This window comes from Dermacentor albipictus, chromosome 4 (genome assembly GCF_038994185.2).
Source record: "Dermacentor albipictus isolate Rhodes 1998 colony chromosome 4, USDA_Dalb.pri_finalv2, whole genome shotgun sequence".
NCBI lineage: Eukaryota > Metazoa > Arthropoda > Arachnida > Ixodida > Ixodidae > Dermacentor > Dermacentor albipictus.
Genome location: NC_091824.1, coordinates 106,084,163 through 106,098,832, shown reverse-complemented (window position 1 = coordinate 106,098,832; position 14,670 = coordinate 106,084,163). Strand labels below are relative to the sequence as shown.

Here is a 14,670-nt window from a genome sequence, read left to right as displayed (position 1 = left end):
ACGCATTGTCCAAATGAGAAGGAGGTAGACAGAGACAACTACTACAGTCCTGGTTACGCTCGTCTGGTAGTTCGTAAAATCCTACAGTTGATGATTTTCTTCAACTGCACAAAGTATTTTAGTCGGCCATAATAGTGTCATGGGTCTGCGTAGCTCGCCCGTAATGAAGAAGGTGCAAATATTGACGCTTCGGCGTGCTTTGCCAGCGTTTATTTTTTTTTTCTGAACGAAAAGCCGTTTCTCATGAAAGGGGCTTTCATCCAGACTTCGTGTGCTGAAACGGAGTCAGTGAGACCCAGCTGGCCAAGTCAAACGAGTAAGCCGCGTTATTGTCGCTTCAACCCATCATCTTTTGCAGACTCTTTGCAATGTGTGTGTGTGTGTTTTTTTTTTTCAATACTTCGATAAAATGTAGTTGTTTAACTTTCCAACCGGCGTTCTTGGTGAGCTTCTTTAGCTTCGGTTTGTCTAAATCTGCGATCGCCTGCGATTTTCTAGAGAGCAGTGAACCTAACTAAGCGCAAAACGCTTCGCGCAAGCACCTCGAATTAGATATTGAGATTCGTCAATGCGGTAGCACAAATAAGCTGTGACAACGAGCCGAGCGGCCCCTCTCTCGTTCAGCGTCAACAACTAGCGCGAGCGCTTTCCCGGCAGAAAAGGCTGTCGCCTCTATGCGCATACATAAAACGGACGGCGACGCAGATGAAAAACAAAGTCGAACAAATAAATAAAATTACTACAGAAGAGGTTCCCGAGTCAGACCAGTCCGTATTTGCGCGCCTGACGCACCGCTCTTGGTGTTCAAACATACCGAGCGCTCGCACTTCTTGCGACCGCTGGGTGCTGAGAACGCCTTCCAGAATGTTTGCCCACGCGGCTGAGTGGACGTCGCGTTTGCAGGAGGTTTACCTTGGCCGACTACGGGCAGCCAAACTGGTGCGCGTGTGGGCCAGCCCATGTTGGCGATTCGGAACCGAACTTCGGAGTCGAGAGGGATCTATGTAGCCTGGTTTCGCAAAGTGACGGTTCGTTTATCTTTAGTTAGAGACTATATAATGGCGAGGGGCCCGAGTTACTGAGATCGTGGCACGTTCCTCCTTCGGGTTTGTATTTATTGCACGAAAATTTTAAAGGCAGCGATACGTGGTCCTAGTTTTTAAGTGACAGCTGGCACAGCATGAATCTGCCCGAAATTCTGCTCGACGTAACGTCATAACATATCGCCCGTGCCCGTACCAATCAGGTTACTGTCGGAGTTTGTACGGCGGTACATTTAATAGCCACAGTATAGCGTACACATTTTGAACGTTTGCTTTAATAAAACTCGTTTCTCGCCCAATCCAGGGGGCTTATTGCGCTGTCAAATTAGAATGCCAAAGATCTCTACGTTATTTACTGCGTTGCAGATATATGTTTAAATAAATTTCTTAATTACCTTAAATTTTGACATTTAGAAACGTAGGCTGAGTATTAGAAGACTTACAAGAACTGAAATTTGGGCATTAATGAATGAATGAATGAATGCACTTTATTCCCCTTTTAAGAGAGGGGAGGGTCCGGGTGGTAGAGAGGGAGGTCTAAATACTCTAGTCCCAGCAGGCGTCCGTCGCCACATTATGTGGCTAGATGTAAGTCCACCAGTCGTGGTAGCCCTCGGCTACCTCCATAGCCCAAGTCTGTAAAAATGGATACTTGACTTTAAGCGCAAAAGAACCTGGACACAATAAGAAAGACCAGACAGGACGTGCTCTACTTCAAAATTAGGTTTATTCTTGGAAAAACACGCCTATTTATCAGCCGACACAGATCAAAAGCAAAGTACATCATTGCCCAAGTGCACTCCAAACCCCCCAGATAGTTTAAGAAAGTTGTAAAATTTTTAATCGTGACATGGCTATGCTCATATTATAAAAAAATAAATAAGTAAGCTCCCAGAGCATAGGACATAATAATAATATTTGGGGTTTTACGTGCCAAAACCACTTTCTGATTATGAGGCACGCCGTAGTGGAGGACTCCGGAAATTTTGACCACCTGGGGTTCTTTAACGTGCACCTAAATCTAAGTACACGGGTGTTTTCGCATTTCGCCACCATCGAAATGCGGCCGCCGCGGCCGGGATTCGATCCCGCGACCTCGTGCTCAGCAGCCCAACACCATAGCCACTGAGCAACCACGGCGGGTCAGAGCATAGGACATAGAAACAAGCTTTGACTCAGGCCTTTATCATGTGGGCACTGATAGTGTTGGATTTGCAGCGAAAAAACGATTAGTCAATATATACTATTTCCTTCTTGTGTACTCGCTCTATTTGCGGTTTAAAGGGGTGCTGAACCACTTTCAATCGAAGCGGAGTAAGGCATTTGAAGTGAAAATATGCTATTTCAGAAATGCTCTGTCGTAAAAAGTACTTCAATGTGTTCAGCCGAAGCGGAGTTATTGGAAATCAATGCCTTGCACTACGAACGAAGGCTCCGAGGGGGGGGGGGGGTGGCGTGGCGTTCCCACCGCACTCCGCCTTCTATATGTCACTGTGGCGCGCAGTTCAAGGGTGTTATAACGTAAAGCTATTCCAAACTTTTCTATTCTCATTCTGCAATCACCGCAGCGCCATTGATCAAAAGCTTTTTTGTACCATCCCCACTTCGCCTGCCTGTGATGCGACGTCACGAAAACCGCGATTGCCCTCCATCTGATATGACGTGTAAACGATTATTATGCATAATTGCACCAAACAAAAGAAAAATAGTTATTTCTCATTCGAGGCCTTTTCACCATTAGCCCTCGGCTATTGGTCGAAAGTTTTCGGGCTGTACCCACTTCCCCTGCCTGTCATGCGACGTCACAAACCCACGAAAACTCACCGCGTCAAAGTGACGTGCAGGCGTTAAAGATGCATTAATATGCCGAACAAAACTGGATGTTTTTTTTTCTGAACAACCGCAGGCTGGCGCGTTCCGAAAGGAATAAAAGATAGCTGCGACGCGCCAGACGTAAGTCAACCGCGGTTGTCCTCAGTGAGCCGCAGTAGACTTAGCCAGTGGACTCGTCTCGGTAACCCGCAGCGACTGCAGTGTCTACGCTATATACGTAACCGACCGCAGTTGCGTGCAGCTGCAGTGCGCATGCGCAGTGTTAGCTTTGTGTATGACAGGGCTGGAGTGCATGTTCGCGCTCATATGCTACGCTCTGACCAAGCTACTTGGTGCGGACCGGCTTTGTCCTGCACCAGCTTCGCCCTCGGATAGTAGCCGCATCCAACTTGCGCGTTTTTGGAGCGCTATCAGCTAGTCCGCTAAGGCGTCTAACCAGGAGCGGTCCGTAGTGAGCGCGTGTTGTCTAACTTTAATTTTTGCGTGGTTCGAGGCTATTTGAGAGTTCAAGACTAGTCGAAAGTAGTGAGAACCACCGGCTACGACGCCGATAAGCAGGCTGCCTAAAGTTTCATTCCTACGCGGCCGGCCGCGGCAGAGTGTCAGCAGACGATAACCCGGACGATAATCCGATAATCCATTGTTTCTTCCGGAAGTACGTAAATATTATTGAAATTCGAAAGCGCATTTTCGCTTACTTCAGCCTGTTTATTACACTTTGTCAATCAGTATGCACAGTAACGGTAGGAAGAAGCGCACTGATCCAAACATCCTTCTCGATTGGCGTCAGCTATTGGCCAATAGCAGCCGCGCATGAGAATCTGCTTTATTACGAAATAAAGTATCTAGAAGAGAATGAGGAGCAGGCTTCAGGTGAAAAGAAAGCAAAAGAGTGAGAGAATGAAAAGAAAGACAGGTCACTTCGTGTTACACTTGAGAGCTCCACGTGCCGCATACGACAGCAAAATTTTGCTGCGTTGTTCACATCAGCGTATGCTATCGGCGGACTATGTTTTTCACAAAGCGCGAGGGGTGGTTCAGAACATGTCAAGTATGAATAAGGGTACCTCTAACTCCAGGCGCATTCCAAGATGCCTATTCAAGTACCTTCATATTTAAGATAACTTAAATTTTGATATATAACTTATATTAAGATGAATTTCCAATTCGAGCCCGACTCCAATTTCCCTATCCAAATGCATGCAAAAAGCAGAGATACTGCCATTTGGGAATCGATTAATCGACTGGAACGAATTTTATTGCCAATAGAACAGAAAACTGAAATCTGTTGAAAACGCCTGCCAAACCGTAGCCATCGTCCTTCGAGGTTGATTCATGCATCGCAAAATTGCAAGGCTCAGGAACGAAACTGTATTCCTGTGAAACGTGGAAAAGCCGAAGCTTTCATTTTGGCAGAAAAAAAAAATACCAAAGCCCATTTCTTAAAGAAGGATGATTGAACGCGAAGTTCTCCCCAAGTGCAAAGTGAATCAAAGTCAAAGTCCAGAGCCAACGGCCTCGCAACACACCCCCCAAAACATGCTGCGAGACCCGGCGCTATGCATGTGTGATTTGTTTCTTTGCTTAGGATTGTATTTTTGAACGTTGACACATCTAACTAAATGTGATGTCGAGTTCAAGTGGGAAACGCCGCAGGACGACGATGCATTTCAGGAAATCAAACGACGCATGGAGTCGCCACCGATACTTGCGACTTCGACGAGGACGCCAATACAGAAAAACACACTGACGCCAGTATCCTAGGCCTCGGTGCCGTCCTAATCCAGAGGAAAGACGGACTTGAGCGAGTGATGGTTAACGCTAGCTGGTCGCTGTCAAAAGCAGAAGGCAATTAATCTGCGACTGAAAAGGAATGCCTCGCCATCATTAGGGCTAGAGAGAAATTCCGCCCTTACCTAGATGGAAGGCCGTTCAAAGTCTTCAGTGATCATCACGCGTTGTGTTAGCTAGCGAACTTAAAGGACCCTTCAGGACGCCTGGCGCGGTGGAGCCTCAGACAGCAAGAATATGACATCACTGTAATCTACAAGTTCAGACGAAAATACTCTGATGCCGATTGCCTATGACGCGCCCGCATTGAGCCGCCGCAGCAAGATGACGAGCGAGAAGACGCCTTCCTTGGAATAATAAGGTCGGAAGACTTCGCTAAACAGCAACGAGCAGACCCGGAGCTAAAAAGCCTCGTCGAGTATTTGGAACGGAACACCGACGTTTTCCCTAGGGCCATTTAGGTGAGGATTGTCTTCGTTCTCGCTTCAAAACATCCTACTCGTAAAGAAGAACTTCTCACGAGTCCGCGCCAGCTACCTTCTTGTTTTTCCCTCAGCGCTGCGCCCAGAAGTACTGCACATCCTACATGACGATCCGACCACTGGGCACCTCGCATACTCCCTGACGCTATCGAGGATACAAGAAACGTATCACTGGCCGCGCCTGACCGGCGACGTCGCCCGTTACGTCAAGAGAGACTGTCGGTGACGCAAGGGACACTGCCGACAAGGCCAGCAGGATTACTACAGCCGATCGAGCCTTCTTACCGACCATTTCAGCAAATCGGGATGGATTTGTTGGGATCCTTTCCGACGTCAACATCCAGGAATAAGTGAATCATCGTGGCGACGGACTACCTCACCCGCTTCGCTGAAACAAAAGCTTTGCCGAAAGGTAGTGCAGCAGAAGTGGCGAAATTCATCATCGAGAACATCCTGCTGCGACGCGGTGCCCCAGAAGTCCTCGTCACTGACAAAGGAATGGCCTTTACAGCAGAGCTCACCCAAGCCATTCTGCAATACAGCCAGACAAGCCACAGGAGGACAAGTGCCTGCCTCCTGCAGATGAATGGTCTTACGGTGCACCTGTACCAACCGTCGCCCACATGCTAGCAATCTACGTCAACGTCGAGCACAAGACGTGGGATGCCGGCCTGCCGTACGTAACCTTCGGTTACAACACGGCGGCGCAAAAAGCAACACAGATCACACCATTCAAGCTGGTTCGACGCCATGCTACAGCACGTCACCGTCGAAGAGCATCCTCACGTCGCCACTTATCTCCAGCGCACCGAAGAAGCCCGACAGCTCGTCCGCCAGCGGATCAAGAACAAGCAGAGGACCGACAGCCGACACCACAACCATTGACGATACTACGCCGAATATTTGGACCTAAATACGTCGACGAGGACTTAGCGAGAAGCATTTACACCGCTTACACCGCTATTTCGGACTCTATAGATGCAAGATTATCCGACGCATTGGCGCACTCAAGTATGAGGTCGTGTCAGATGGCATTTCGCTATGACAGCGGTGCCGTTCACGATCTGGAATAGTCCATGTTGTGCTACTTAAGCCGTTCTTTCAGTGCTAACGAACTTTGGGACTTAATTCGCAGAGCTGAAATTTGGACTTTCGTTTTTTTTTACTGTGTTATTTTAAACTTCGTTTCTTTGTTGTTTTGTTACTTTTGTTTAATAAATGTCATTTTGTGTTTCGCTCTCCTGTTTGTAACAACAGCTTTCTTAGAGGAGGTATTGACGTTTGGACTTGTTTATCTTCGACGGGTGAGCGCTCGTTACCGTCTAACGAATGTTATCGCTCAGCGATAGACGCGCCCGTACGTATCGGAAGTTTCTCGAATGTTATCGGTGCTTTTGTTGTTACAGAAGCTTGTGCAATATGATTGCATGTGCGATGCGAATTGTGTAGGACTTTCAGGAAGACACGTGAGCTCCACCCATTACTCTGGAACCTTCGATGTCTCGTGCATAAAAGCCGCAGATTTCGACGATCGCCGAGCGTGTTCGCCGCTATTGCTGTGCTTTAAGTGTAACTTGCTTTTGTGGGCACAAGTTCGTCCAATAGAAATGTTAGCTTTATCATTCGCAGTTTCAGAGCTGCATTATTCACCGTCACTACTACGAGACAATATTAAAGCGCTTCGCGCAAAGTGGGTTACACCAAACATTCGACGTGCCACGACTCTTCATGCACCACTCTTAATATTAGGTTGGTGTTTGTATGTATAGCCTGCCCGTCGTGTATAGACGCTATAGAACTGTCCACATCCCGGCACAGCAAATTAGGTCAACACTTTCTGGTCGTGTCAGGCGCTCGCGTTCAGATGCGCAGTATCTAGAATAAAACGTTACAAGGTGTCACGTGACAGGCTCTCGCTGTTCTACTTCTTGTATCTTCGCACCTACAGTGGCGCACGGGCGCAGTCATTCCATGTCATGCATTCCTGAAATATCAAACGTTTTGCTTTCTCGGCTTTTGCCCAACTTGTTTGATAATGTATTGCTTCGTTTAAGTTACGTCATATGAATTCTGGCGTCCGCCTGTCTCACCCACCTTAGATTACATCTCAACGGCTACCTCGTAAGGCGTTGTCAATTGCCCTTAACGTTCACACTACTTTGAAGTTCAGATCGCGCGGTTAGTTGGCACATCATTCTCACACAGTAGGTGCAAGGTTTGATTCCTACTAATATCTTACTTAAGAAATCTTATGCTTATGTTATTTTTCATTCGCTTGAAGTACGTGATGACAATTACGGAAGAGAGAGAGAGAAGAATACAGGAAGGCAGGGATGTTAACCAGTCAATAGCCTGGTTGGCTACCCTACACTGGGGGAAGGGAGAAGGGGAAGAGAAAGAAGGGAGAGAGAAGGTGTAGGTACGCGTACGGACAGCACTTCAGTTAAAGTCGCTCGAGCAAACCAGAAGTTCTGAGAAAACACAAAAGTGCCTTCACTGCCTTCTGAGCCGATGATCGGTCGGGACGGTGCTCTAATATTGTCTGTTCACTCAGAGGACGATCGTCTAGTTTCCTCAATGTGTCGGACAAATACTGTCTTTGGGCTTGAAATTGAGGACAATGGCACAATATGTGGTCAATGTTCTCCTCGCATGCGCAAACATCACATGCAGGACTATCAGCCATTCCAATTAGTGCTGAGTAGGCATTCGTGAAGGCCACTCGAAGCCATAACCGACACAGAAGAGACGCTTCACGACGGTGCACACCGGCTGGAGGTCTGAGTTGAAGTGATGGGTTTAGTCGGTGCAGTCTTGTGCGTCTTGTATGTACATTATTCCACTCTGCTAAGGAGATCGTGCGTGCCAGAATGCCAAGTTGTCTCGCGGCGTCGGTCCTTGAGAGCGGAATGGGGACGCAGCGGTCTTCTTGGTTTGATGTCCGAACTGCCTTATCGGCGTCTTCATTACCAATGATACCGCAATGACCTGGTATCCACTGAAAAGAGATATCCTGGCCTTTTTCTCTTAAGTGATGGACAAGTTCCGCGATTTCGCACGTGAGCTGATCGTGAGTTCCATGTCGGAGAAATGAATGCACACATTGCAAGGCCGGCCTGGAATCGCAGAAGACTGCCCATTTTCTAGGACTTTCAGTATTTATCACTTGAAGCGCGTCGCGGAGAGCCGCGAGCTCTGCAGCTGTAGACGTAGTGACATGGGAAGTCTTGAACCGCTTGGTTATTCTCATTGCTGGTATAACTACAGCGCCGCCGGAACTGGTTGATGTAGTTGATCCATCAGTGTAGACGTGTGTGCAGTCGCTGTATTTCTCGTACAAGAGAAATAAAGTTAGTTGCTTGAGCGCTGATGATGGCAAGTCCGACTTTTTCTGAAGTCCTGGGACTGTAAGGTTCACTTGAGTACGGCGCATACACCATGGAGGAATAGAAGGCCTTGCCGCAGGTGTGTAACCTGACCTGAAAGAGGCACGGTGCGCGAAGACAGTCGCACTGAATGTCGTGTGGGGCCTATCTACTGGGAGACTTGCTAGGTGGTGGGTAGGGTTCCGGGCGAAGTGTCTTAGGTGCACACGCATTGTTTCAATGCTAATGTGCGTTCTAATAGTGAAATCTTGAGCCACTGCAATAACTTCAGTCGTTGACGCACTCCGCGGTAGACCTAGACATATCTTGAGTGCTTGGGCTTGGATGCTTTGGATTATGTTCAGGTTAGTTCTGCAGGTGTTGGACATGACAGGTAGGCTGTATCGCAGGAATCCAATAAAGAGGACCCTGTACAGTTGCAGCATAGAGTGTATTGGCACTCCCCACGTCTTTCCTGCAAGGAACTTAAACATATGGCAAATTCCTATCAGGCGTTTTTTCACCTAATTCACATGAGGGGTCCAGGAGAGATCTTTGTCAAGGACCACCCCTAAAAATCTGTGACTCGTGCTGTACGAGATCATGTGTCTGTCGACGGATATCACGTATGGCGACATTGATTTCCTGGTAAATGCCACCGCTGCGCACTTCTCGTATGATATATGAAGTCCTTGTTCTCGAAGGTAGGATGATGTCAAAGTAGCTGACTTTTGAAGCCGCGCGCGAAGCTGCAGTCGTGTCACAGCCGACGTCCAAATGCAAATGTCGTCGGCATAGATGGAGAGCCTAACAATGCCTGGCAGGATTTCGGTGAGTCCAATGAGTGTTAGACTGAAGAGCGTTGGGCTGAGTACTCCGCCCTGAGGCACCCCACGGTTACTGTAATGCTGGGAGGTCGGGCCATCCTCGGTAAGTACGAAAAAGGATCTCGTATGTAGATAGCTACGTATCCAAATATATACTTTGCCGCCAAGTCCTACTGCCTCTAACGCGATCAAAATCGCTTCGTGCGTTACGTTATCGTACGCTGCTTTAACATCCAGAAACAGGGCAGCAGATAATCTTTTGCAGGACTTCTGGTGCTCGACGTACGTCACCAAGTCGATAACGTTGTCTATGGAAGAACGGCCCCGCCTGAAACCGGCCACTGCATCTGGGTATACCTGGTAATGTTCGAGGTACCATTCTAGCCGTGCTAGAACCATCCTCTCCATTAGTTTTCCGATGCAACTGGCAAGCGCAATTGGTCGGTATGATGCAATGTCTACAGGCGACTTGCCAGGCTTGAGCAGTGGAATTATGCGACTGGTCTTCCATTCTTGGGGAACCGTACCTGTCCGCCAGGAGCTGTTGAACAGGAGCAGGAGCACTTTTCGAGCCTCATCACGCAGATTACACAGGGCACGGTAGGTTATACCGTCGGGGCCTGGTGAAGATGAACGCTTGCACAAGGCCAGTGCAGCTTCGAGCTCATCCATGGAGAAAGGACTATCCATGCGGGAGTCGCGTGAAATCGGTGAGTGGCGGAGCGTCGATGTTCCAGCGCAACTAGTTTCGCCAGCAATCCTCCTGCAGAAAGCTTCCGCTACGTCAATCTCGCTGCATTGTTGGTGAAGGACCAAAGACTTAAAAGGGTGGCGCTGCTGAGGGGTTCCACGGAAACCACGAACAGTTCTCAATATGTGAGACAATGGTTTTCGTGGATCCAAAGATTCGCAGAATGATTTCCATCTTTGTGATGCAAGTTTGTCCATGCGACGCTGAATTTTCTTTTGAGTTCTTCTGGCCAACCTCAAGTCATTTACAGACTTCGTGCGCCTGTATCTTCGCTCTGCACGACGACAAATTGCACGAAGCTTCTCTAGCTCAATGTCGTATTCGGTGCGTGTGGACGTTCTCAGAAGTGAATGTTTCGCAGCCTCTAGGGCACCTTTTATGATGTCCTCTAGGCTAGTGGCCAAGTCATCACGACAGCCGTCTTCGACAATTGACTTGAACATTGGCCAGTCGATGCATTGTGTGACGGCGGCTAACCTGGAGTCCGTCAACCCTTCAACCCTAAGATAAGTGGGTAGGTGGTCACTTCCCCGCGTTTCAATATCCGGAAACCACCTGACCTTTCTAGTGAAGGAGCGTGAAACAAAGGTCAGGTCCAGGCAGCTACAGTAGGCAGTTCCACGTAGAAAGGTGGGGCTTCCATCATTTAACAAGCATAGTTCTTGTTCGGAGGCAAATGACACTAATCTTCTGCCTCTCGAGTTTATCTTAGAACTTCCCCAGAGATGGTGGTGGGCATTAAAGTCTCCAGTAATCACCAAAGGCTGCGGAGTCGCTGTGGTGATTCGCCGTAATCTCTCGCAGTCTAACCTACTTGAGGGCGATATGTAGGCTCCAATTAATGTGAAAGTGAGCTTGCCTTTCCTCACTGTCAGACAGACGTATTGGTTTTCTTGGTCAGGCGACACTGGGTAATGGACATACGTAAGATCACGTCGCATGAATACGATGATCTTGCTGCATTCTCCGTGGGTGGCGGACATGAAACATTCATACCCGGACAGTCTGATGTTATCTGATAGGGGCTCGCAGATGACGATGACTGGGAACTTATTCGTGAACACAAACTGTCGAAAGTCCGACATGCGTGACTTCAGTCCTCTGGCGTTCCACTGAAATATCGACGCGTTTCGGACTTCGTCACGAAACGACGGCTTCTGGAGAGCCATGATTTTAACCAAGAGCTGCAAGTACTGGACTCAAAGTGTCCAGCACCTGTAGTGCGCTTTGCGCAGACGAAGACTTCATGTTGGTAAGTATAACGCGAATGGCACTCATGAGCGACCGCAGAATGTTGATGACCTGGAGATCATCAGCCAGCGTCGCTTCAACAGTGGCAGAAGCCGTTGAAGTCGGTGCGTTTTGAGGTATCTTAGCAGGGAGGTGTGCCCTCGGTAGCTCAGGCCATTCTTCAGGACGGGCGAGGCTCTCCTCTTTGTTCGCTTTCCTTGTATCTGTCTTGGTGGCGCAGTGCGGAGATGCGGCAGCCCTTCTGACTGTAGCTGGCGTGTACCTATCTTCAGTTGCGGAATTTCTTGAACGTTTTCGGTGTCGATGCCGACGTCGCCGAACAGCGGTAGCAGCCTCTCGATGCGTCGAATTGTCGCGCACCATGCGTTTCAGAATCGTGAATTCCTTCCGCATCCGCGGGCAATCCTTTGATGAGGCCTTGTGAGGACCACTGCAGTTCGGGCATTTTAGAACATGTGTGCTGCAGGCGTCTTCTGAATGGGACTCAGAGCACCGCGGGCACACTACACTGTTCACGCAGACACCCTTCACGTGGCCAATCTTGCAACATTTGAAACACTGGAGGGGCTTCGGTACGAATGGTCGTACTGGATGGCAGACATGTCCTACTTTGACGTGGGAAGGAAGGCTGTCTCCTTCAAACATAATCTTCACACAGCGTGTGTTTCCCAATCTGGAAATTCTTGTAATGAAATTGCCTTCTGTCGTTGGCTTTATCAGCGTTGGCAAGTCGTCATTAGGAATGGCAACGTCGACGTCATAAATGACGCCCGCAGTACCATCGCCGCCTGTAGGGATCATTGATCGCACCTTTACGTTGTCGATATCAGTTATATTTCGTAGGTGTTGTAGGGCACTGCGATGTAGCACATCAACTGCCAGGACATTTTTCCGCGGGTTTATTCGCACGTCTTTAATCTCATTTGGTGCGATTCTCTCGAGTAAGGAAGAGAGGACCTGCCTGTTGAGGAGCCGCAAATTGGTCGCCGGGTCCACGGGCATAAAGAGCACAGTGTGCGGCCAGCGCAGCGGTGCACTCTTCACGGTAGAAGCACTTGGCGACGAAGATGCCTGCAGTAGTCTTCTTTTCGCTGATCTACTCATCACGACCTGGAAGTCATCGTCCGACGAGTCGTAGCTGTCCGAACATATCTCAGTGGCCTCGCTGTCTGTATCGCTTGACGCACTTCCACGTTTCCTGGACGCTAGCCGACCTGACGGCTGCACACCAGGAAAGTCCGCGGAGACTTCTTCATCCATTGCCACAAGGAGGGAGCGGCAGCTCCCAGGAATGCAGGGAAACAAAGCGAAAAAGCGGAGACAAAAGCACAAGCGTTCTATCAAAGAATCACTTCGTCTTCCTTTTTTTTCCTTTTTTTTGGAAAGGAAAGGAAAACAATTACGGAAGACGTACCACAGTGACAGCACCGCCAAAAGCGTAGATGCAAAGTCCCAACAGTCACCGGTGAAATGCGTCAACCTCCTCGTTTCATATCATCATCCGGACGCAATGCGATCCGGAATAACACTGCAACATACCGCTTCGTCTCTAGCTTTACGTTTCCGCCTGGATATTGCTTCATAAACACTCTGGCACACGTAGTACTCTCACGCGCCTGAGCCTCATCGCCTGTCTTGGCACCTGACACTTACGTGCGCTGTTTTTTTACGCGTCTGCCTTCGCTCATGGGATTATGGCATCGGGCAGAAGTTCGAAACCCTGTTATATAGTGGTGCTTTAGCCGTGCCACTTTTATATTGCACATACCTGTCTTTCATGGCTTCGCCACAGTTTGTGCGCTGAGCACACATGGTCGTCGTATCTTTGTTATGAAAAGCAATATCACGAGCATGCTCGAAAACCAAGAGATGCCGTTTTTTTTTCTCGACACAGTTGGTCGCAATGCACGATTGCTATACTGGGCGCATACGTACATATTGACATTGCGGGCAAAATCGGGCTCCCACGTAGCGTCCTTGAGAAAGCGCGTCTGGGCACCTCATCGCCGCCATGTAACGCCTATCCCGATCTGCCTTCTTCTGCACGCTCACGCGCTCTCTACTCCGTGTTTATCATTTTACGCCTCCCTTGTGGTAAGAAATAAGGCAGCCAGCCTTGCACGAAGCTCTTGCTAGGATGTATGATCAGACAACTTTTGTCACACCAGCGTGCAGCCGCTAAGCGAATTCTGACGACACAGAGCATAGAGCTTCATCAAAGTAAGCACAGGTATGTTTATCTATATATCTGTGCAGCATAACTTGCGCGACAGGCGCCGTCGATTCTGCCAGCTCAGAGGCAGCAAACGTTGTAAATTAACGTCGTAAAGACGCTACCCGTCTGCGACGAGTTGGGAAACAGGCGCCGTGGCCAGCCTGAATTATTGCACCCCGTGGAACGCTGTCGCAGTGGCTGATGATGTCAAATGTTTTTATCGCAACTGTCTGCGACGGGCGGGAAGATGGATCGTTAAGAGCAACACGTTCACGAAGTTTGAACTGACGTCTTGTTGAATTACCGCGCTGAATGTTGAAGGGAGCAGGAAAAGAACGACGCGAAGAAATTTACACTCGTCTCCCCAGAGAGGACAAACGTAAACTCTTGTCAACAGTATGAACGCTAACATGTCCCGGAACGTCAACTTCCCTTGCAAAAAACTGATATGGATGGTGACGTTCGCGATAAATGTGGACTGCGCTCACAAGCAGCAAGACTATTTGCAGTATTGATCAGCTTGTACAAATACCCATTTCAATTGATCAGTGTCTATGTCACTCTGTGGATAAAAAAAAAGTGAAACCTTGTACATGTGTGTTTTATGCTATGAATACTATGTATTTTACTCAGATGTGCAAATAATAATACTTGAGACTGAATCGGAAAGGGATGAAATAGGGCTAAAAGAGAATTAAACCAATATAGAATACTTTAGGAATAACCTTTAATTGACGAATAGCCTTTTTTACACCTAATTTGGAGCCGGGAATGTCTGGCGCATTCAGCGACGCAGTGTCTCCTAGCTACTACATAACGTTTGGGGTTTAGGTTACAATAGGGCTGCCATGAAAGTTGTGACACTTTCGGTTTTGCTTAATGATTTACCATGCAAAGTTAATTATGTGATGCAATGATAATGGAGCGTGAGAGATACATGCTTTAATGACACGCTGGCAATGTTAGATTTGTTGATCGCCTGACGTACTAGTCTAACAGCTGAGTGATAATCATGATATGCATTGTAATCACATAAAAATTATGAAAGCAAAAAACACTCTTGTACATCGGTTTAAGTCAGGATTAACGAACAGCCAGGAGGTTAGAAGTAA

The 14,670-nt window shown here is 48.2% G+C and overlaps 1 protein-coding gene and 1 long non-coding RNA gene across 10 annotated transcripts in view; one reads left to right on the top strand and one right to left on the bottom strand.

Moving 5' to 3' along the window:
- LOC135920938 (uncharacterized) overlaps window positions 1-14,670 on the top strand; it is an 842,780-nt gene that overhangs the window by 552,971 nt on the left and 275,139 nt on the right. The gene's annotated exons all lie outside the window — the stretch shown is intronic.
- On the bottom strand, window positions 1,510-13,397 carry LOC135920941 (uncharacterized). The gene is made up of 2 exons (XR_010570364.1): window positions 13,279-13,397; window positions 1,510-1,679 (listed from the first exon to the last, which is right to left on the bottom strand). It is a non-coding gene; the product is annotated as an uncharacterized lncRNA (long non-coding RNA).